Raw genomic sequence first — 24,843 nt, forward strand, 5'->3', positions numbered from 1 at the left:
CTGTGTCACATCCACACCGTGACAATGAAAGCACTATGGCGCCTTAAATAGTCATGGATTCATCTTGAATAATTCTGGGAGCAGTAGTCTGTTAAGGGTGCTGAGGACTTCCCTTTTCCTCTCACAGAGCTACCGTTCCCAGAATTTCCTTAGAAGAGCAATGGATTTCCTTAGAAGAGCAATGGACTGAGAAGAATGCTTGCACTGTTGGCATGCTTGCACCGTGCCTACCTGTTAGGGTGCATGTCAGGAGCAAGTCAGCCATGACTCACACAGCATCAGGGAAGTTAACTCTTTATTCGAGGAAACAAAACAGCTCAGGCCTAGTGAGCACAGCCACTCTTCCCAGCAGATCTTGGACTCCCACAGCTCTCTAAGTCTCCCCTGGCTCCTTCCCAAGCAAACTGAGACCTCTCTGCCTGGTCTGTCTTTGTTCTGCCCACTTCATACCTCTGTGTATTCTGGGAGACGGGGGGAGGTGAACTGGTTGCAGCAAGAGGGGGAGACTGCCTGGCTTCTTCAGCCTGCCTCATCACTGCCTCTTGACCCCACCTCTCCAGCCTCCGCTTCTGGCCTTGGTTCTGGACTGATCTCTGCCCCAGCCTCTTCCTGCTCACTAAACCCTGTTGCCTTTTCAGCTTCCGACACCTCCCCCCTTACTCTTCTCCCTCTTCTCCACTTGTCACTGCCCTACCACCAATCCCCTGCCTCTGAGAGTTCATCCTGGGGGTGGGAGGTGGGGAATCCCAGACCCTCCAAGTGTCCCTATTTTCCAGGGACAGTCCTGGATTTACAGAAGCCATCCCGGCTTTTCCTATTTTCATTGGAGAAGTGTTGGGTGATATGGAATAGGACATCTCTATTTTCATCAGAGAAATGTTGGGGGGTATGCATCAGGACCACTCTGGGCGTCCTTGGAGACAAGCAGGGAGGGGAGCTTGTTGCAGTAGGAGAGCTAGGCTCCCTATATTCTTCTGCAGCCTCTTGCCCGCCCACCTTCCTCTGCTTCAGCCTCTGAGTTGGAACTGCTCCCTGTCACAGGCTCTCCCTGCCCACTAAATCCTGTCGCCCCTTCAGCATCCAACAACTCCCCCCACTCTTCTCCCTCTGACTTCTCCTTGGTGTCTCCACTACCAATCCCTTGGCTCTCAGCCTTCCTCCTCTGGGATTTCCCCTGGGGGTTCCCTGGCTGATGCCTTCCACCACACCTCTGCCTCAAGCCAGTCCATGACACTACCTTGCTGCTGCCTCACCCCTACCCCTCTCCATCAGCTCAGCTGGAGGAAGGTTAGGGGAGTGGGGCAGCCGAACCATGCTGCCCCCTACTACCTCTGCGCTGAGCCACAGTTTGGCTTAGCATTAGAGTACATGCAAAGCAGGTCAGTGTCCAAACAAGTAATGAAAACAGTCAGCAAACTTGTGGATGGCACCGGCTGCTTCTGAAATTCCTTCTTTGAACAGCTGGAATCCCCTTTACTTTTTTTACTTACTCAAATGCACATGCACCGATATGTTAAGTGCATACAGATGCAGAAAGGAGTGTGTGTGTTTGCTGGCACAATTCCCTGCACCAGCTTCCAGGGTTCTGCTGAATGGGGCTCTTTGCCAGGAAAAGCATGTTGAAGGGTGCCCTTTGAGAGTTGGCCGCACGGGGCTGCTTGAGAAGGAACCCTCCCTTTCAAAGGACTTCAGGATCACAGCGTTTTGCTTAATGAAATATTATTCCACCGCCCACCGATGATGGCATTAACTTGCCGATCAGGTATCGTTGATTCCCACGCTTTCCCCGTCGGGCACGGTGGACAGGCGAGAGAAAGAGGCAGTTTAACGAGAAGGCGGCATCAGCCAGCCGGCAGCCTCCTCTCTGTGGCTCTCATGAAGGTGAAACAGAGGACTTAATTAATTTGCGTGCAATGTGAACTCAGCAGCAGAAGGGAGCCTCTGCAGTCCCTGAACCACAGACTGCAGCGAGCATTTCTGGGCCACTGCCCTGGCATCTCTCCCGTATGCCTTTCTTTGGGTGGGTGCCAGGGCCAGGATCGTCAGGCAAGCAGTTCACGTTCCAGTCAGTCCTGGTTACGATGGCCAGGGAATAAGGAACCTTGCCATGCACTTCACTTGAGCCTTGCCCACCCCATAGGTTAGCCAGGACTGGCAATGGCATGGATCTTCCATCTCCTAGGACTGACCCACAAGACTCTGCTCCTCTCTTGCCAATTCAACAGAGGCAAAAAGGGGGCGCAAGAGCATAGCTATTGTAATACTCGTTCAGAACGTTTAAATCAACGGCCATTATAGTACATCTGCATGGCAAACATAAATCCGTTTTGCACCAGTTTAGTTCCCATTGTTTTCCTCAAAAAGTCCTGCAAATTATTCCTTACAGGAATTGCTTTAGCTCAGGCTTCCTCAACCTCGGCCCTCCAGATGTTTTTGGCCTACAACTCCCACGATCCCTAGCTAGCAGGACCAGTAGTCAGGGATGCTGGGAATTGTAGTCCTAAAACAGCTGGAGGGCCAAGGTTGGGGAAGCCTGCTCCAGCTCCTTGGCTCCCTTCACCCCCAGAATAATAAGGTTCCCTGGGATGAAGGAGTGGCTATTAAACTGATATATGGCTGCATAAATTGGTTTATTCATTAAAGCACGTTCCCCCCCACCTGCAAAGAATTCTGGGAACTGTAGTTTACCCTCCACAGAGCTACAATTACCAGCACACTTAACAAACCATGGTTCCTAAGATCCTTTGGAGGGAAATGTGCTTTAAGTCTGTGGTGTGTATGCATACCCTCCAACATTTCTCCAATGAAAATAGGGAAGACCATAATAATAATAATAATAATAATAATAATAATAATAATAATAATACCTTACTCATCTGACTGGGTTGCCCCAGCCACTCTGAGCAGCTTCCAAAATATATAAAAACACAATAAAACATTAAACATTAAAAAACTCCCCTATCCAGGGCTGCCTTCAGATGTCTAAAGGTTGTAGAGTTACTTACCGTATTTTTCGCTCTATAAGACGCACCAGGCCATAAGACGCACCTAGTTTTTGGAGGAGGAAAACAAAGCAAAAAAAATTCTGAATCCCAGAAGCCAGAACAGCAAGAGGGATCATTGCACAGTGATCCCTCTCACTGTTCTGGCTTCCGGGATAGCTGCACGAAGCCTCTTGATGAAGGCTCCCCCTGCCCTGATGAGGCTTCGTGTGGCTAAGCCAGGAGCTAGAACAAGAAGAGGGAGCGCTGCACAGTGATCCCTCTCGCTCTCCTGGCTTCAGTGATAACTGCGTAGCCTGCATTCGCTCCATAAGACGCACACACATTTCCCCTTCCTTTTTAGGAGGGGAAAAGTGAGTCTTATAGAGCAAAAAATACGGTATCTCCTTGGCTCGGGGGGGGGGTCACTTAACTCCATACCCTCCAGCATCTCTCTGATGAAAATAGGAACGTCCTAAGGAAAAGTGGGACATTCTGGGTTCAAATAAAAAACTGGGATAGCTTCTGTATATCTGGGACTGTCCCTGCAAAATAGGGACACCTGGAGGGACTGGTGTATGCAGCCTGCAATCTAAGCAACTGCAAGTAGCATAGATAGTAATGGCTGAGCATGCAGCACCGGGGAAAAAGTTTCTATAGGATTCCTATACAATGGAAATATTCAGCTCACTGGCGGAGGAAGAGGAGTGGGGGGGGAGCGCACCACCCCTGGCAGCACGATCCCGGTGGGGTGCCATCGCAGCTGCCCCCCAGCCCGTGCTGGGTGCCACGTCCCCGCAGGCAGCATGTCACACCCCCAAGATGCGCACCACGCCCCTGCAGGTGTCACGTCACGCCCCCAGGACGTGCACCAGCCCTGCCCCTGTCTGCTCTCCGCCCCCCCCCCAGTGCCAGAGCATGAAGCTCCGCCATTGATTCAGTTATGGGGGGGGATGGACTCTAGCTTTGGAATGGCTAATTGAGCAGTATCAGGCAAAACAGAAGATGTGGGAGTTAGGAAGAGCTCTGTGCATTTTTTATTCTAAACTGACCCAAGCACCAAAGATGCTCAGAATTTCATGCTGAATACAGAAGCTGGCATCCTGAGAATTTCAGCTTTTCGTTAAAAACACAGTTTGTAGTTCTTAAGGCTGCAAAGGAATCTGGTGTAAAAAGATCTCCTCCTCCTCCTCCTCCTCCTCCTTATTATTATTATTATTATTATTATTATTATTATTATTTTTAAAAAGCAGTAACAACCAAAACAGACAGACTATGGAAGATTTCAGTGGGAGGATGGAGAGAGAGGCTTCATTGCCCTGGATAGCTCCTTGCCACTCCCCCAGATTAGCAGAAGCAAGACCAATTATGCCAAATAAGCAAATGCATACAAATGGGCATCATTTGCGCCGCCGAAATTCTGATTGGTTTCCTAGCTGTTGCGGGAGCGAATTAGGGTGGCCACTTATGCGTTGCCAAAGGAGAGGAAATGCATCCCATACACAAAAGGACAAAAGAGGACACAGATGTGCACAACATCTGCACAAGCCGATGTAGAAGTATAGGTGCAATTTTCGAATTAACTACTGCGGTTTAAAGAGAACGGCAGCGTCGCAGGGTAAGCAGGTGAAAGTGCTGACATAGGGAAAACTCTGCTAGAATCAGACCAACGGCCCATCTAGTCTCACAAGTGGCCAGACAGAAACCCACCAGCAAGAGCCAAACACCAGAGCGGGTAACTGGACACTTTTGGAAAGCTGACCAGAAGAGCATGAAGCAACAGCCTAGCTTCTCTGTTGCTGCACAGCAGCAAGTATGCAGATGATGAGACAAATTCGTAGAGGGTACAGCTATCAATGGCTACTAGCTGTGATGGCTGTACATCTGAATACCCGTTCCTGAAAACCATAAGAGGCAAGAGTGCTATTGAATTCAGGTCTTGCTGACAGGTTTCTCACAGGCATCTGGTTAGCCACCATGAGAACAGGATCCTGGCAGAGATGGGCCAATGGTTGTTCTCATGACGTTGCTATGGCCCAAGCGATGTTAAAATCCGAAATCGGTGATGCTCAGAGTATTTTGTTTCCCTGTTTTTTAAAAAGAAAATAACAGCAAGCATGGTTACTTCTTTTAAGAGAGAAAGAGAGTGCGTGTTAATTTTTCTGTTTTACAGTTTAAAAATGCTCATTTAAACATCCTAAAATACCAGTGACTTCCCTTCTCTTTCCACGGTTCATTTTGCATATCATAAATCCCTGCATATTTTACAAAAACCAAACCATTCAGTATTCCGTTATTACATCCATCAAAACTTATTTACACTGTTGAATTTATCTTGATGCTGCCAGCGTTTTCAAGTGTACACAATCCCCCCCCCCATGTATTCAATACTGTAAACGCTTCCCAATCTTCTCTAAATGTATGGGAATTTCCATCTAAATTATCCCCAACAAAAAGCACTCTCTTTTTTTTTTTTTTTGAAAAGTACATTTTTTTCAATTCTTTGTGGATTATTTCCCAGTACTCTTTTACCATTTACCCAAGTGCACCACATGTGAAAGAACATCACTTCTTTTTATTAATACATGTGTGTCGTTGTTGTCTCTCCCCTCCCCCCCCCATTCCTCCAAGGAACTCAAAGAGGAATACCTGGTTCTGATGCTCTCCTACCTGCAAGGTAGGTTGGGCAGAGAGGCAGAGGCATGGGCTTCATGGGCAATTGAACCCTGTTCTCCCAGGTCCCAGTCTGTTTAAGTGCTGCTGAGACATCATTTTTCTGCAGTTGCTTGGATTTGGAATTGAAAGAAGACCTGAAAAGAGTATGCCTCCCTTTAAAACTTTGCTTGCCCACAAAGAACAGGCTAATGTTGAAGCTGCGTTTTTTGTGCCCCGAAATGGCCACAGATCAGGTTGCTATCTGAATTTGATTCAAAATAATTTTTACATATGTAACAGTTGTTAATTGTTTGTGTAGATGGAATTGTCTTTTGACTGTTGATGTTTTTGCTGTGAATTTGCTTCGAGGTATTTTATGGGAAGCACTTCATAAAATGAATCAAATCAGCCCATCAATTGATTAAATTAAATTAAAACATGGGAAAGCAAACAAAAACAAAAACAAAGCACGAACCCCCCCCCCCAAGATCCACAACAATTTGACAGCTATGTGTTATGGATACCCTGTGAAAAAGCGAATGGACAAAGGCTAGTAATCTGAGAGTGCAGAGCACCCTTGATTGCTTATGACAAGCAGTATTTTTTAAAAAATGGTGTGCCCCCCCCCCCATTTAAAATTTCAGGCCACAGATTCCCTGTCAAAAGACAGGGTAGTAAATGTTTTTGTGGGCACACAGATTCTCTGAGATGATATGCAAGTCTGGTCAACAGGCTAGAATTTGGGTTGATCTATCATCTATCTATCTATCTATCTATCTATCTATCTATCATCTATCTATTGGGGACGCGGGTGGCGCTGTGGGTTAAACCACAGAGCCTAGGACTTGCCGATCAGAAGGTTGGCAGTTCGAATCCCCACATCAGGGTGAGCTCCCATTGCTCAGTCCCTGCTCCTGCCAACCTAGCAGTTCGAAAGCACGTCAAAGTGCAAATAGATAAATAGGTACCGCTCTGGCGGGAAGGTAAACGGCGTTTCCGTGCGCTGCCCTGGTTCGCCAGAAGTGGCTTAGTCATGCTGGCCACATGACCCGGAAGCTGTACGCCGGCTCCCTCGGCCAATAAAGCAAGATGAGTGCTGCAACCCCAGAGCCAGCCACGACTGTACCTAATGGTCAGGGGTCCCTTTACCTTTACCTTTATCATCTATCTATCTATCATCATCTATCATCTATCATCTATCATCTATCATCTATCATCTATCTATCTATCATCTATCTATCTATCTATCTATCTATCTATCTATCTATCTATCATCTATCTATCTATCTAACATCTATCTACAGGTGAAGCTCAAAAAATTAGAATATTGTGGAAAAGTTCATTTATTTCAGTAATTCAACTTAAAAGGTGAAACTGAGATAGACTCATGACATGCAAAGTGAGATACGTCAAGCCTTTATTTGTTATAACTGTGATGATCATGGCGTACACCCGATGAAAACCCCAAATTAACAATCTCAGAAAATTAGAATATTAAATGAAATCAGCAAAACAAGGACTGCAAATAGAGCAATATTGGACCTCTGAGAAGTAGAAGCATGCACATGTACTCAGTACTTGGTTTGGGCCCCTTTTGCATCAATTGCTGCCTCAATGTGGCGTGGCGTGGATGCTATCAGCCTGTGGCACAGCTGAGGTGTTATGGAAGACCAGGAAGCTTCAATAGCAGCCTTCAGCTCTTCTGCATTGCTCGGTCTCATGTCTCTCATCTGTCTCTTGGCAATGCCCTGTAGATTCTCTATGGGGTTCAGGTCAGGCGGGTTTGCTGGCCAATCAAACACAGTAATCCCATGTCCATTGAACCAGGTTTTGGTACTTTTGGCGGTGTGGGCAGGTGCCAAAGTCCTGCTGGAAAATGATATCAGCATCCCCATAAAGCTCGTCTGCGGAAGGAAGCATGAAGTGCTCCAAAATCTCCTGGTAGACGGCTATGTTGACCCTGGACTTCATGAAGCACAGTGGACCAACACCAGCTGATGACATGGCTCCCCAAATCTCTTTTCTGATGAGAGCAGCTTTTGCATCTCATTTGGAAACCAAGGACCCAGAGTCTGGAGGAAGAATGGGGAGGCACACAATGCCAGATGCTTGAAGTCCAATGCGAAGTTTCCACAGTCTGTGTTGATTTGTGCATGCTTCTACTTCTCAGAGGTCCAATATTGCTCTATTTGCAGTCCTTGTTTTGCTGATTTCATTTAATATTCTAATTTTCTGAGATTGTTAATTTGGGGTTTTCATCAGCTGTACGCCATAAACATCACAATTATAACAAATAAAGGCTTGACATATCTCACTTTGCATGTCATGAGTCTATCTCATATATTAGTTTCACCTTATAAGTTGAATTACTGAAATAAATGAACTTTTCCACAATATTCTAATTTTTTGAGTTTCACCTGTATCTATCTATCATCTAACTATCTATCATCTAACTACCATCGATCTATTTATCTATCTATTTGGCTGGTTTCGGGGCAACTGGCCTAAAAACAGATTAAAAAATTTACTAGTAATCAAATATTTCTCTGTGAGATCCAGTCTTGCTCGCTTAAAAAAATACATAAACGAAAGATGGGCTTCTCATAGAGTTGAAACCCTATCCAATTGTCTGCATCAAGGCGACTAGAATTGTTCGTAAAGGACTTTGAAGTGTTTTCAGCCCTCCTCATTCTGAAGCAGAGAGAAAGCAAAGGTGTCCACTTGAAGCCAGGAAACAGCCCTCTAGTTTGCTGTGCGAAGCCCTTGCCCCCCTCTCCCCACTGCAGTAGCCTGCAGGAACAGCAATTAACGTCTGCTGCAATTTCTTCATTATTGTAATGACAGTTCTCAGCAAAATATACGAGAGGCATTGGCAGCGACGCCCAGATGCTGGGACCATACGATGCCACATGGAAAATCGGAGCGTGGTCTAAAAGCACCACTTTTATGTGGTACAGCTGGATCTGCATAATGCTCTGGCAATTTATCAGCCGGCAGCACCTGCTCTTTTGCTGTCAGTCTTTGATTTGCAGATTCAAATGTCTTTAATAATAATAACATAGGCCTGCCAGGGAAGGGAAGAGGATAGAGGCCGATGGGGAGAGAGGAGCCGCGCCTTTTGCAAAGTGCAGCCCTGAAGTAGAAGCAAAATTCAAGAGGGTTTGAAGAGATGGAGCTTAGAAGTGTCCGGGTTTAGAAATAAAGGCTGCCATTGCCACAGCCCTAGGCACACCTGCGACCCATTCAACTCACTGGACATCCTCCAGAGTAACGAGGAGTGAACACTCAAATAAACAACTTATCTGGGAGTATTCTCACTAGATGAACTTGGGCCAGTCAACATCACTCAAGCCTAAGCTACCTCCCAGGGTTGTTGCAAAGCTAAGATATAGAGAATCCTGCACTCTGCCCTATGCTTCTCAGGGTAGGTTTAAAGTGCAACAAAGAAATAAAACTATTCACTAACATTTAATATATATTAGTCACGCCTTCACTGTTGGGAGAACTTGACCATGTTATCTTTTTCTGTCAATGTAAAACATAGTAGTAGATCATGAAGACTTCAGTAAAAGAAAAAGGTAGACTGTGCAAGACTGCAGTCCGGTTTAAATTCTGTATTGAAAGGTGCAAAAGAGAACTAACTGGTCGTCCTCTTAAGTCAAAATGCGCAGGGATGGTTACCATTCAGTACAGTAGATAACCACAAGATGGCAATCTAAGTAGCCTCTTTGTTTGCAAGGCAGAAACCTAAGTGGACTCTTCAAAACACAAAAGACCTGCACCAACATGTATTTGGAGCGAAGGAAGCAATTTCATCCATAGGAATGGGAGGCAAAACATTTAATCAGCAAATTTGCAGCTTGGGCACTAGGTTCCTACAACCAGGAGGAGACAAACATTTATATCTTCAACAACAGGAATGTTATGAGAAAGGGGTTGCACCAAAAAGTAAATTAATTAAAAATTCATCGTCTCGGTATATTCCCTTCAAACATTATTTCTCAAGCTTTCCGAAACAGATTTTCCCTTCTAAAGTTGAACTAACTTCCGTCTTCCTTTAGCAACCTTTCTTCCATTTGGTAATTGAGATGGGGATGGTTCTTGCATGAACAGAGCGAGACAAGCCAAATAACCTTGGCTTGAATGTGCAATGGGAGTCCTGAAGACACAGTGCCTGGATGAAGGCGAGGGTCAGACTGACTGCACAATGATTCTCTTCTGTTTAGCCTTTCATGATTCTGTTCACATCCTGTTCAAAACCTAATTGGTACTCTGGTGCCACTCAAACCACTTCCCTCCCCTTTCTCTCACTTTCCAGATATCCTGGCTTTATGAAATTTAGTTACCGGTATTTTCTGTGCCCATTTAAATCCACATTAATTAAAGGTAACCAGCAGAGGGCACCAAAAAAGAATTAGAAAAAAGAAAAGAAATAGGGGTGTGTTTGCTTGATCAAAGACCAACATAGATGTTCCCTTTATCTCTACCCCACCTGTGTTTTTGTATATTTGGTATGCATCTCTCTCTCTCTCTCTCTCTCCATTCATCTCCCTCTCCCTTTAGATGTGGGCATGTTTGCTCAAAGCCCCATTGAGTGTTCCCTGATCTCTATCTCACCTGGGTCTTTGTACCTTTTGTATAAGTGTGTGCCTATAGAAATATAGACAGTGCTATTTTTCTTTTAAAAAATATTTAGGGGTACTCTCATTTTTACTCAAGAAAACCACCATTTTACAGTTCAATTCGGGGAAAATAAATACAGTAAATGGACAAAAGTACAAAGATTCACAAAATGTTTAGTGGTATGCGTACCCCTGCTTACCCCCAGAAAAAATCACTGCCCATAGATAATATTCAGGGAGCTCTGGCCAAATTCAAGTTATTTACAGTTGACTGAGCAAACAGGAAAAACAAGAAACTGGAATTGACACTATTTGCCCACCCCTCATGAAAGGACTGAGAGCTCAGTTTAGGCTGGGTACTGAAAACAGATTCCTAGGTGTTATGTACTGAAGTTCTCACCCTGGGCCAGCAGGGGGATTCTGTAGATAGTTATGCAAATGAAGGATCAAAAGTGACGTTCAGTGATTGGATAGTTTGTATGCAAATGAAGGATTGAAAGTGACGTTCAGTGATTGGATAGTTTTAGAAAGTTGCAACAGTTACGTTGTTCTGGAGCTCTATATAAGCAGGCTGACTGAGCCCTTCAGTTCAGTTCTGGCATCTGAATAAAGAAGAGCTGTTTGAAGAATCGTTGTGTCGTCTGATATGTTCACCCACAACTTAACACTAGGCTAAGCTCAGAGTCACCCTGCTTGGGGTTCTAGTAAAAGACAAAGTTGACCCTACAATCCTGGAATCCTCCAGTCCCTGGTCTAAACATAACCAAGAGCCTGGATCCAATGGAAAGAAGAAGTCTTTCTTTCCAATATATAGCCTTCTGTCCAAATCGTCCCCTTATCTTCAATCCACTTACAAGTAAGTGAGTCTCTTCAACTCCCACCTGGGAAAGTTTCAAGGACAGAGAATTTTCTGAACCTACATTAAACTAAGAGGTTGGAAGTTACTGTCTTGAGAGCCACAGCAGGCTCTATAACTCTCCAATGGTTGGACTTCATCCCCCAAAAGGACACTCTTCCATTGTCTCCTGAGACAGACGGATGCCAACAATGGCTGCTTTAAAAGTGCTTTAAGCAATGCCCAGTATTATGAAAAGTCTTTGCAGCATTATTAAGAATGTTATGTAAACCGTTCAGAGCCGGAATCACTGGCGTTGCTTTTCCTTGCTTTTCCTTGCTTGAAATTGTTCCAACCTTTTACCTAAATTCTGCACTGAGTGTATAAGGTGTTTGCGCGTTTGCCACCGAATGACACAACTGGCAATGCCGGTTCGCCTGAACAGCGCGCAAATCTGCCGAAAACGCAAACAAAGTAAAAGCTTTCTATTTGCTTGTTTAACAAAGTAGTGTGCGCGCATCCCGCTCGCGAGAAAATATTGACTCTAGTTGATAGCAGATCAGTTAATGTCTTGAGATGAAATTATCCGGGGCCAAAGTGCAGGCATAGGAGCAGTAGAGGGCACCACAAACAGGAATGTGATAAGCACCTTACGCCATCAAAGAGCAAATGGGATCTGCATTCCTGGGTGAGTGTCGTCAACAGCATCCGCCAGTGACTTCGACTTTTGAAAGCAAAATACCGTATTTTTCACTCTATAAGACGCTCCAGACTACAAGACGCACCTAGTTTTTGGAGGAGGAAAACAAGGGAAAAAAATATCCTGAATCTCAGAAGCCAGAACAGCAAGAGGAATCGCTGCGCAGTGAAAGCAGCAATCCCTCTTGCTGTTCTGGCTTCTGGGATAGCTGCGCAGCCTGCATTCTCTCCATAAGACGGGCACACATTTCCCCTTACTTTTTAGGAGGGAAAAAGTGAGTCTTATAGAGCAAAAAATACGGTATATTCGTGGTTGGTGTACATGCCTTTTCGCTCCCTGAAAACACAACTGCAAAAGTCACAGGGCTGTAGCCAATGACGTTTGCCTGCTAGAACAAAGGCTTCTGCCCATGCAAGTTGACTTCCTTGTCTTCTCCCCTCCCCGTGTGACTCACCCCCCCCCCAATCTGGGGGGAAATCCAAGGCAGATTGGAAATCCAACAGGAGAGGAGAGGAGTCCCATTGCACAAACTGGAGAACTTCAAGGGCCAAAAATTCCCCATTCTTTTCTATTTTAAATGCATCTGCTGCTTTTTGGTGTTTAAAACTGTTTTATTTCCCCTGCTTTTATTGTACGCCATCTCGAAACATATTTTGTAGAAGGCGATTAATAAATTAATGACAATAATAAAAAATATAACAATACGTTCTTGTTATTTTAATTCATACCCCACCTTTTCCCCCTTAACAGGGTCTCAAGGCACCCTACAGATAAAATAAGCACAGCTAAAAACGTTTTTTGGGGGGGAGGGAAAGAATCATATATATATGTATGTATGTATGTATGTATGTATGTATGTATATAAAATAAATTAAAAACTTACAAATAATTATAATAAAAACAGCTCAGCGGCAGCCCTTTCATTGAAAGCAGTCAATTCTCAAAAGCCTGTTGGAACTAGAAGTTCTTCACCTGTCAGCAGAAGGACAGCAAGGAGGGAGCCAGTCTAGCTTCTACAGGGAGGGAGTTCCAAAGTCTGGGAGAGCCACCACCGAGAAGGCCCTCTCCCGTGCTCCTACCAAGCAGGCCTGTGAGGGGGATGGAACCAAGAGAAGGGCCTCCCCTACCTACTTACCCAGTAGCAAGGTCGGCCCTCTCGTGAGCCACCCTAAACCACCTGGCTCAGACACTGGATTGGGGTGGGCGTGGGGTTGCTGTTTATCCGCCTGTCCTGACTGCCTGGCCTGGCAGAACTACACAGCTGCCACACATCACTGATGTTGGTGGTACCCACTTCTCCTCACTTTCTTGCCTGTCTGGCCACTTGCTGCAATGCAGGCTCTTCACTCCTGAGAAAAGGATCCTTCTTCAGAATGACTGAGGTTGCTTACAGAGCCTTTGTTCTGCTGCTGCTTTGTCACAATGGTGTCAAATTACTTTTTTTATTTTAAAAAGTGTGTTTTAATTTGCTGCCGTCACAGCTAAGTGGTGGTGTGAGTGCTTTCCGTTTGAAGAGCTAGCAACGAAACATCCTTGCTGTAGCCACTAGGCTATGGTTACCAGATTTTTTTCCAATGAATCCAGGGACAGTTTTTTTTTGGAAGCTGAGTAGCAACAGGGAGTCAGTAGTGGGGAAGGTGAGGCAAAAGACCCTGGGCCCAAGCACACATGCATATTGCATAAAGGTGCAAAGCCCTTCTTTCTCACCCTGTGAAACATAAATGCGCAGAGATTTTTTAAAAACTGGGCAACGGCGTGCCTTCAGCCTGTGACTCCTGAGCCTTCCCCAATCTCCTGCACCCTCCCGCCTTTGTTTTGACAGGTCTGGGGAGGTTCGGGAGTCGCGGGCGGGTGGCCGTTGCCCAGGAGGGGCACAAGGAACGCGGTTTCTCCGCCAGGCAAGGTGCAAATCCCTTTTTTCGCACCCTGTGAAACATAAATGCCCAGAGTTTTTTTAAAAAAAACCTGGGCAATGCCCGCCTGCCCGAGCCTCCCCCAATCTGTCAAAACAAAGGGGGCAAGAGATCTGTACCACCAGACGTCCCCGGTTCCCCTTCGGCAGTGGCGGCGGCAGTGAGCAGCTCCTGAAGCCAGCCAGAGCCAACTGTGTTACCAGGCTGGCTCCGGGCTGCTGAGATTTGCAAATCTGGGGGCTGTCCCCAGGAACTGCGGACATCTGGTCACCCTACAGTAGGCAATACCTCATACAGAGGGGAAGGGAGGAGGGAGAGAAGCAGTGAGCAAAGGGAGAGAGAAGCAGAGAAAGAGAGAGGCTGCAGGGGAGACGTCTTGTCCGTCATCTCGAGAAGCAAAACGTCTTGGGATGTTGGTAATGATCAACATTCCGAAGTGGCTTTTGAATGAGGAGTGGCTTTTGAAAGTATTGGACTATGCAGAAACGGCAAAGCTGATAGCAAAATTAAGAGATCAACATGACAAACTTTTTATAGAAGAATGGAGGCCTTTCATGAACTCGATTTTAAAAAATATCGCAGTTGTAGTCCAAAATATATGGAGGGCACCAAGCTGGGGAAAGAGGCCAGCCCATTTCAGTTAACTATAGGAAATTTTAACATACTGTGCTATCTCCTTTATTCATGCTTTCCTATAAGTCATTTGCGTTACAAATACTTTGTTTTATTAGGATGGACGCAGAACTTACAGTGCATCTATCCAGGAAGCTTGCATTCTGATAAAGCTAGCAGTTATTCTAAGAACCGCCCGCAAGCCTGCACTGCTTACTTATTAAACTTCTCCCTAATGGGAACGTTCCATCATTGGCTGCAAAGTTTAGATTTGAATTTGATTGCAAAGTTTAATCAAGGTTTGTGATCTATGGCAGGAGGTAGCTGGCCAGCTCTGCAAAATCCTTTCCATATAAAAGAACCTGGGGACGCATAACCCGGTGGATGAAAAAAGGGAAAGGATTGCCAATTACTATTTGAAGTGAGCGCCGAGCTAATCAAAGTGATGAATTAATTTCCTTTAGCAAATTACTTAGGTCTAAACAGCGTATCACATTATCTAGGTTTGCTGGCACAACAACTTGATACATGGATCTGGTGAAATGGATTGCATGTTTTCAGAGGCTGAACTCACTTCAAATAAATTTGTTCCCTTTGCTTGTTTATTTATCACCCCAAAAATAATAACCGGTGGGGAGGGGGGAAGGGTATGACCATATATACAGGTTCCAACACCTACACACATAAATGAGGCGCATTCGTTTATAAATAACAATGGCTTTATTGTCCTTGAAGGGAGAAATCTTTTGTTGAATTCATAAAGCCAGTGTGGTGTAGTGGTTAAGAGTGGTAGTCTTGTAATCTGGTGAACCGGGTTCGCATCTCCGCTCCTCAACATGCAGCTGCTGGGTGACCTTGGGCCAGTCACACTTCTCTGAAGTCTCTCAGCCCCACTCACCTCACAGAGTGTTTGTTGTGGGGGAAGAAGGGAAAGGAGAATGTGAGCCTCTTTGAGACTCCTTCGGGTAGTGATAAAGCGGGATATCAAATCCAAACTCTTCTTCTTCTACTCATCTTGTAAACAAGAGTTGTCTCACCACTGAGAAAGATGATGATGGTGGTGGTGATTGGAAAAAAGCAAAAAGCAAAATGCAATACAGTGGTACCTCAGGTTAAGTACTTAATTCGTTCCGGAGGTCCGTACTTAACCTGAAACTGTTCTTAACCTGAAGCACCACTTTAGCTAATGGGGCCTCCTGCTGCTGCTGTGCTGCTGGAGCCCAATTTCTGTTCTCATCCTGAAGCAAAGTTCTTAACCTGAAGCACTATTTCTGGGTTAGCAGAGTCTGTAACCTGAAGCATATGTAACCTGAAGCGTATGTAACCTGAGGTACCACTGTAAATAAATAACAACTACTACTACTACTAATGAATAACACCCCCCAACACATTTAAAAAGCCATAGAATATTAATCAGCTGAATGCATTGGGGTTTGGGGGTTTTTTTGGGAAATAAAATTTATTAAATATTTTCTCAAATTACAAAAGAACGTGCAATGTCTTTCTCCCCCCCCCTTTTCCTAGGTCACAGACAACAGTCCTACAATAAATAAGCAAAATAACTAAACAGGCATTAGAAGTCACCACAGAACTGGCCCTATTGAACATTTTCCAAGATCATAATGCCCACTCACATTATAAAGAGCTTATAACCCACCTACTCTCAGCAGCCAGAATCATCATAGCTAGACATTGGAGAAACCTGTCAGGAGTAAACATAGACTACAGTGGTACCTCTAGATACGAGTAGGATCCATTCTGGAGCCCCGTTCACATCCTGAAGTGAATGTAAGACGCGACAGCGCATGTGCGGGTCGCGTTTTGCCGCTTCTGCGCATGTGCGTGATAACATTTTTAGTGTACGCGCATGCATGAGTGGCGAAACTCCATTACTTCTGGGTCACCGTGGAGCGCAACCCAAAAATACTTAACTTGAAGCTACTTCAACCCGAGGTATGACTGTACTGTTAAAAAAATTGTATGGGAAACAGCTTTATTAGAAAAGTTAACTGACAGACTGAAACAGACATGGAGACAAACACAGGAGGACTCCTTCATCCTGGTATGGCTCCCCTTTATCACATATACAGCCAAATATCTGGCTGAAAGAAAACACTTTTGCCTGCTCCCTAAAGATTTATAATAAAAGTGCCAGGCTGACCTCTCTGGGAGAGCATTCCACAAAAGGGGGGCCACTGCAGAAAAGGCCCCGTTCTAGTGTTGCCACCCTTCAGGCCTCCCGTGGGGGAGGCACACAAAGAAGGGCCTCAGAGGAGGATGAAAATGAGAAACATGACACTTGATTCTATGAGACCTGAGGACGAAATGAGCAGAATGGGTGGTCCTGTTACAATGGAACCTGAGGTCAGTTAACAAGCACCTGCGATATGGAAGCACAGAGGGCAACAATGCGCAAAATGTGCACAAATGTGGGAAATGGGAACGGTGCGTTTTCAAGGGGTGTGCCTTTCAAGGCCCTCTGTGCCTTTGCACATGATCCTGACCACCGATTGGGTCATGCTAGCCGGCCTCTCTTACAACATGCGCACTTCATTTCTAAAACACAAAACCTGTAAAGATTTCAGGAACCAGATTTAGTCTCGTGTTTGCATTTATTTCCCCCAGACTGCTGTTTCAGAGACACCGAGCCGGCTTATAGATATCTTTTACCAGACTAATTTGTTAGTGGAGGTATGAGGATAAAGCAAAATGTTGAGTTTTGCAAAGCTGCTCTGCAGGCAAAAATTATGATTGCAATTATTATTATTTTTAGATGGTGTACTGTGACAGGTTGAATAGCTTAATTAGGCTCTGTCTTGTATTTTCCTCGGAACTTCTTTCTTTCCCTTTCTTTCCTTCATTCTTTCTTTCTTTCTTTCCTTCTTTCTTTTGTTATTTCTTCTATTTTTCGTTGACATAAGAACAGCTGTGTAAAGCTTAGTTGGATCATAAATTTATCACCAGTGATTTTGTCCAGCAGGTTGCACCCCCAGCCCCAATACCATCAATGGCAGTCCAGTTTTTACATTTATGACGTTATTGATTTGAATGTGCACCAAGTAGTGTCATTTCAGCAAGTTGTTCCAAAGCAGAGAATGGGAGGGGTCAGAGAGATTATCAATTAAGTTTGAATGCCAGCTCTTCAGTATTCTAGATTCAGGTGGGTAGCCGTGTTGGTCTGATGTAGTCGAAATAAATACAAAGATTTTTTTTAAAAAAATTAGCAAAACTTTCTTTGAAAAAACTTTTTTAAAAAAATCAATTTAAAAATTGTCCAGTAGCCTCTTAGAGACCAGCTAAGTTTGTTTTGAGTATAAGTTTTCGTGTGCATGCACACTACTTCAGATACCAATATTCAAGAAGGAAATCAGCCCTGAGTGCTCACTGGAAAGACAGATCCTGAAGCTGAGGCTCCAATACTTTGGCCACCTCATGAGAAAAGAAGGCAGCCCTGGAGAGGGAAGTTTATGAATGTTTAATATTTTATTATGTTTTTATATATCCTGGAAGCAGCACAGAGTGGCTGGGGCAACTCAGTCAGATGGGCGGGGTATAAATAATACAATTGTTGTTGTTTTGGAATTGTTGTTTAGTCGCTTAGTCGTGTCCGACTCTTTGTGACCCCATGGACCAGAGCACGCCAGGCACTCCTGTCTTCCACTGCCTCCCGCACTTTGGTCAAACTCATGCTGGTAGCTTCGAGAACACTGTCCAACCATCTCGTCCTCTGCTGTCCCCTTCTCCTTGTGCCCTCCATCTTTCCCAACATCAGAGTCTTTTCCAGGGAGTCTTCTCTTCTCATGAGGTGGCCAAAGTATGAGGTGGCCTCAGCTCAGTGAGCACTCAGGGTTGATTTCCTGAAGAATGGATAGGTTTCTTCTTCTTGCAGTCCATGGGACTCTCAAGAGTCTCCTCCAGCACCATAATTCAAAAGCATCAATTCTTCAGCGATCAGCCTTCTTTATGGTCCAGCTCTCACTTCCATACATCACTACTGGGGAAACCATAGCTTTAACTATACGGACCTTTGTCGGCAAGGTGATGTTTTGGAATAGGATGTCCCTATTTTCTTTGGAGAAATGTTGGAGGGTATGGAGAGAGTTTTCCTGAATTTTGTCAACTCAGGCTGAGAAGTCTCCTGTTTTCCTTAAGGAAAATGATTGTGCTTTTGATCTGTCTATTCCAGGCTTAGGCCCATTTAATTAGTACACAATTCCCCTCCCCTTTAATGTATTTATACAAATTGCGCTGTCCCCTATTCATGTGTTTATACTTTGCCCAGAGTGTCGCAACCTTGATTTGATCCTCTGGGCATTATTTTGTTATAAATATTAAACAGTATCACTTAGGTACCTGTTTATGCATGCAACCATGCTTCCAATTTTTTTGTTGACAGAGCAGAGTCGGTAATTCTGATGTTTTATTTACCTTAATAAGGCAAGCTCCATTCCCTTTTAATTAGAGACCTGCTGTTTGCATTCTTACTGTGAGCAGGCAAAGATCTGAAACTTTCAGGGGAGATAGGGATTCAGGGAGAGGAACGTAGAGAGAAGAGGCCTTCAGATCTATTGCCCAGGATCACGACATTTTGCAAAGAGTTAATTTGCTATTCGCACTGCACAACAGGCAGCAAATGGCAACTTGCTCCTATGAGTTCTTCAAAGGAAAGGGATTTTTCTTCTTCCAAAAAAGGGGGCTGCTTTTAATTTTCCATGGCTTGCTTTATGAAGCATCATCCTCATTGTAATAAAGTAATGATCTGCTTTGTAACAGGTGTATAAGAAATCAATTTCCTGTTTGCAAATTAAGGGAGATGAGCCAAGAGGAAAGTGAAAATGCAAAAACAAGTAGGGCAGGCGAGGAAGAGCAAGATAAAAACAAGGAGAGATTGGAAGGTTGGCCTTGTTGCTACAAGGGCATGTGTTTCATGTGTAATAAGGTACCAGGTTAATCTTTACTGAATGATTTTAGATAGCTAGCAGGTGTGGACCCCGCTAGAGATTTTGGAGTTCTACCAGGGGGTCAGGGCAGATGATATTGGAACAGATGGGCCAATGGCCAATCTATTGATTAACCTCAGGGCCAAACTATTGATTAGCTATTTATTACTTGTGATAAACATTTATATACCTCCTATAAAACCAAAAGCACTGAGGCAGTGTGTTGTTGTTGTTTAGTCATGTCCGACTCTTCATGACCCCTCAGCTTCAGGCTCTGTCCTTCCAGTGAGCACTCAGGGCTGATTTCCTTAAGAATGGAGAGGTTTGATCTTCTTGCAGTCCATGGGACTCTCAAGAGTCTCCTCCAGCACCATAATTCAAAAGCATCAATTCTTTAGCGATCAGCCTTCTTTATGGTCCAGCTCTCACTTTCATACATCACTACTGGGAAAACCATAGCTTTTACTATACAGAGTTTTGTTGGCAAGGTGATGTCTCTGCTTTTTGAGATGCTGTCTTGGTTTTTCATTGCTTTTCTCCCAAGAAGCAGGCGTCTTTTTGGGAGAAAAGCAGTGACAAACCTAGACAGCATCTTAAAAAGCAGAGACATTTATATACCTCCTATAAAACCCAAAACACTGAGGCAGTGTACAACCCAATAACTTAAGAAACAATTCGTTTATTATTATTATTATTATTATTATTATTATTATTATTATTATTATTAATTGAATTTGTGTACCACCCTTCATCTGAAGATCATTGGGAGGTTCACAATATAAAATTACAAAATATGCAACAACAAAAAACAAGAGCCAACCAATAACCCTGCTCCCACAAACACATTAAAAAGGCCATGTATTGTTTAATCGGTCAAAGGCCTGGTTACAGAGAAATGTTTTCAATTGGCACCTATAAAGGTATGTAACAAAGGTGCCAGGTGAGCTTCCCTGGGGAGAGCATTTCACAAATGGGGAGCCTGTTAAGTTGTGGGTGAACATATCAGACGACACAGCGATTCTTCAAACAGCTCTTGTTTATTTACAGGCCAGAACTGAACTGAAGGTTTCAGCCAGCCTGCTTATACAGAGCTCCACTACAGTGCAACAGCAACCACTTTCTGTAACTATCCAATCACTGAACGTCACTTTCAATCCCCTATTTGCATATGTGGAGCTGAGTGAAAATTATCTACAGTATCCCCCTGCTGGCCCAGGGTGAGAACTTCAGTGCATAACAGAGCCAGTGCAGAAAAGGCCCATTTTTGTGTTACCATCCTTCAAACCTCTCCGAAGGAGGCGCACAAAGAAGGGTCTCCAATGCAGGGCCCTGGTTGGTTCATATGGGGAGAGAGAAGGTCTTTGAGGTATTGTGGTCCTGAGCCATTTAAGGCTTTACAGTGGTACCTTGGTTCTTGAACGGCTTAGTTGCCAAACAAATCAGCTCCCAAACTTTGCAAACCCGGAAGTAAGTGTTCCGGTTTGAGAATGTTTTCCAGAAGCCGAACGCCCGATGCAGTTTCTGCTGGAGTGCAGGAAGCTCCTGCAGCCAATCAGAAACTGCGTCTTGGTTTTCGAACAGTTTCAGGAGTCAAACAGACTCCCAGAATGGATTACGTTCAAGAACCAAGGTACCACTGTATGTTAGAATTCCTGCTCCATGATTGCAGTCATGGGATTTTTGTTTATCACATGATGTGGTATGTTTTGACTCCACAGAGTGGGAAGTGACGGAGACAGGATGTTGGTATTACTGTGTTCCATGAAGTGGGACTATTGTCCTTTGTTCTTTGTCTTTGCTGTCTGATGCTAGAGAGAGAGGGAGCCATGTTGCAGTACTCCGTGTGTGTTTATATGTAAATAAAGTAGCCAAAATGCTGAGTTGCTGAGGTCTGTTGCACAAGCTGCGAAGACTCTGCGGATCCCTAAGTGTGCCAGTGTCTGTTGGCATCGGTCGCTGTGATGTTTGGGCAGAAGAAAGCTTTTGAAGCTCCCGAACGAAAGACCAGGAGGGAGAGAACATGCCAGTCAGGCATGTGTCTCTGCCAGGGTCCTACTCGAGTGTAAAACAAGCTCCTGATACTGTATAGGTCAAAACCAACATTTTGAATTGGGCCCAGGAGCTAATTGGCAGCTAATGCTATTGGGCCAGGATATTCTCAAATGGTCTTGCCCCGCTGAGCAACCTGACTGCCAAATTCTTCACCAGCTGAAGTTTCTGAACCGTCTTCAGAGACGGCCCCTACATATAATGCGTTGCAGTGGTCTTGGGGCATATACAAACCACTCTCTTTTCCTGCGGAACCGTTTACTGAATCCTAACAACCCCGATGCTGCTAAATTCTCTCCTATTGAAATCATGGGGATGTTAAAGTGTTTAAATGTAGCTGGATCATGCCCAGTTCCTGTCCCCTCAAGACCGCAAGACATATGATGCCGTGCAACCATGGGTAAAATGGATGTGTCCTTTAAAAGCACCCAAGGTGGATGGATTTTCCGGAGAAACCCACCACTGGGGATTCGTTAAAAACTAATTGGAAATGGAATTCCATGCTGTAGGTTTTACGCATCACTGGTGATTGTAAATCGGTATGGTATTTATTTTACTGCACCACAGCTTTTTAATGTTTTCTTTTTATTTCACTGCATCGTAGTTCCACCTCCCCCACCCCCTCAATATTTAATGGTGTTTTATCAGATTGCTGATATATTCTGGTTTTCGCTTCTGGTATTTTCATCGCTTTCCCAAACCCTTAGGATGGGCAGATTAGAAATGAAGTAGCTCAATTAAATACATTATTTTGCATTATCTTCAAATGCAACGGTATGCCCAATCGCACTGCCCTTCACTTTTATCATCTTATCTTGATGAGAGAGAGAGAGAGAATTCAAAAATAACCACATCAGAGAAAACAGCCATATTTTCTTGAGAGTTCTTCCCCTGGTCAGAAGTCTTCTCAGTTGCTACCAAAGATACAAGCAATTGGAGCAGACCTGGGAGCATCACAGGTCCCAACGGGCACTGCTGGACCAGTTCAAAATCCTTCTCCAAAGTCTGTCTCCAACAGTGGCAGCAGGCTAGATGCCCCATGGATGTTCACAGTCATGGGCTTTTTTCTGAACATCTGGTATTCACAACCACACTGCCATTTCTTTCTTTTTGCCTGCTATTCCATTTTTATCCCACCCTTTCTCTCAGGAGCTCAGAGCTCAAGGCAGTTTGCATGGTTCTTCTCCCCCACGGTTCCCCTCTCCTTCCTTGGAGGTTTTTAAGCAGAGGATGGATGGCCACCTGTCAAGTATGATCCAGTTGAGATTCCTGCATTGCAGGGGGTTGGACTAGATGACCCTTGGGGTCCCTTCCAATTCTATGATTCTATGAATCAGCCGCTTCCATTATGCTCAGTGTTCAGGGATGATGGGGGTTGTGGTCCAGCAACAAGCATCCCCAGATCTCATTATGAAAACTTGTGAGACCCAGAATTCCTCAGGCTCAGAGTAAGACCTCTGTTCTTGCATTATCCTATGATAACTAGGAACTCCCAGATATTGTGGGAATCCCCTTGCTGGCTGCAGCGCCCACATCCATGTCAGAGAGTTGAATTGGGTGAGTGGCATTTTTCTTCGTCTTCCTGCCTTGGAAGCCACCCAGTTACTGCCAGTTCTTTGGAGTCAGTAAAGAGTTTATATTGACTTCGCATTGTTGTACTTGGTCATTGTGTTGCCTTTGGATATTACTGATATTTGTTTGCAACACAGGGGTTTAATTGTTTAGCTCTTTGGCGTCGGCAAAAAAAAGAGAGGGACAACAATCTGGATGTCTAATAGATCAATTTCATGAATTTCGAATTCAATTCAGCGAATCCATGTGAAGGCTAAGTGTCTCTTGCAGTGCTGGATTTATGTACAGTCATACCTCATGTTACATCCGCTTCATGTTACGTTCTTTCAGGTTACATCCCACAGCGACCCGAAAGTACCGAAAAGGGTTACTTCTGGGATTCGCCGCTCACACATGCGCAGAAGCACAGAATGACGTCACACACATGCGCAGATGCGGTGAATCGCAACCCGTGCATTTGCAGATGCACTGCTGTGGGTTGCGTGCTTTTCATGTTGCGAATGGGGCTCAGAACAGATCCCATTCACAACCAGAGGTACCACTGTATAAGCTATAGCTTAGGGCCCCACACTCATGGGGCCCCCCAAAAATTTAAAGGAAAAAACTGGATGTACATTTCCAAAATATAAGATAAAAAAACAAATAAAATTTAACCTACATACAGCAACAGTGTTTTGTGTTGTGTAGGCTCCTATGTCAGTAATGGGTCCCGCCTGCTAGTTGACAAAGGACAGCTGGACATATAAAGGGCCCCATTACCTTCAGTAGGTTAGGGCCTCATCAAACTGAAATACGGCCCTGGTCTCTCGCTATCTACACTCTCAGCTACCAAAGGAGCTGGCTTTGTTTTCCATGCCACTACTGCCTCTCCTACTTGTCTGCTCGCACCTGAGTCCCCTCCTTCCTAGGGCGAAGCCACTTTTGAAAAGCCATCAACAGATACCGCTGAAGCTGCTGCAGCCTCTGTATCCTCCTCTCGAACAATTACGGATGCACAGGGCTCGGCCTGCCAAAAAACAAATAGAAACACAAGCCTCGATTCAAGCATCTGTTTCCTCCTGGCCAGTCTCCACAGCTGTGCTAAGTGGCTTTGGAGCTGCCCCAGGTTGTCTGTCATGGGCTGGAATCAGAGTGGCAGGCAGCTGGACGGGCAGGGGGATCTGGCTTCCTGTTACATTATAAACTTATCGCCACCCTGCACATTACTCAGCACCTTGCATGAAGCCGCCCTTAACGAGATTTGTAGGCTGGGTGGTTGCCTGCAGAAGCCATCATCCCTAGACCACAAATGTGTTTGTCTGTGTTTCCTCTTTCTGCAGAATCTGGGTTTTCTTTACAGTGGTACCTCAGGTTACAGACGCTTCAGGTTACAGACTCCACTAACCCAGAAATAGTACCTCGGGTTAAGAACTTTGCTTCAGAATGAGAACAGAAATCGCATGGTGGCAGCGGGAGGCCCCATTAGCTAGAGTGGTGCTTCAGGTTAAGAACAGTTTCAGGTTAAGAACAGACCTTCAGAATGAATTAAGTTCTTAACCCGATTTCTTAACCCGAGGTACCACTGTACAGCACTAGTCAATTGGAAAGGGGTGGGGGGCTGACACCTTGAATTTTCAGAATGTAGTGCTGGACCCTGGCTAGAGTAGCTGCGTCTTGTTTTCCTCCTCCATAGGGTTCCCAGCCCTAGAGCACCCCAGACCCTGAGATTTCAAGGCTCAAAGCCGAGACCTAGGGGCAGTGATGTCACGGGGCAGGTTCCAGTGATATTAAGCATAACACATTGAGCATCGACCACAGTCTCTGAGAGCATGTGATTCAAATAAAAAACACACAAAGTCTAACATGTGAGCAAATATGTTAACAGTTGGAAATTTAGATAACGGTTGGAAATTAAACCCAAGGGGATGCTCCCAAGCATGGGCGTAGCCAGGGCTTTTCTTGGCGTGGGGGGGGGGGCATTACAG

General features: G+C 44.8%; 1 long non-coding RNA gene across 1 annotated transcript in view; it reads left to right on the plus strand.

The window, feature by feature from the left end:
* The window catches only part of LOC309373290, a 252,764-nt gene that overhangs the window by 30,199 nt on the left and 197,722 nt on the right, over positions 1–24,843 (plus strand). The window lies entirely within an intron of this gene.

This window comes from Podarcis melisellensis, assembly GCF_964234715.1.
Source record: "Podarcis melisellensis genome assembly, chromosome: 6".
In the NCBI taxonomy this organism is placed as follows: Eukaryota; Metazoa; Chordata; class Lepidosauria; order Squamata; family Lacertidae; genus Podarcis; species Podarcis melisellensis.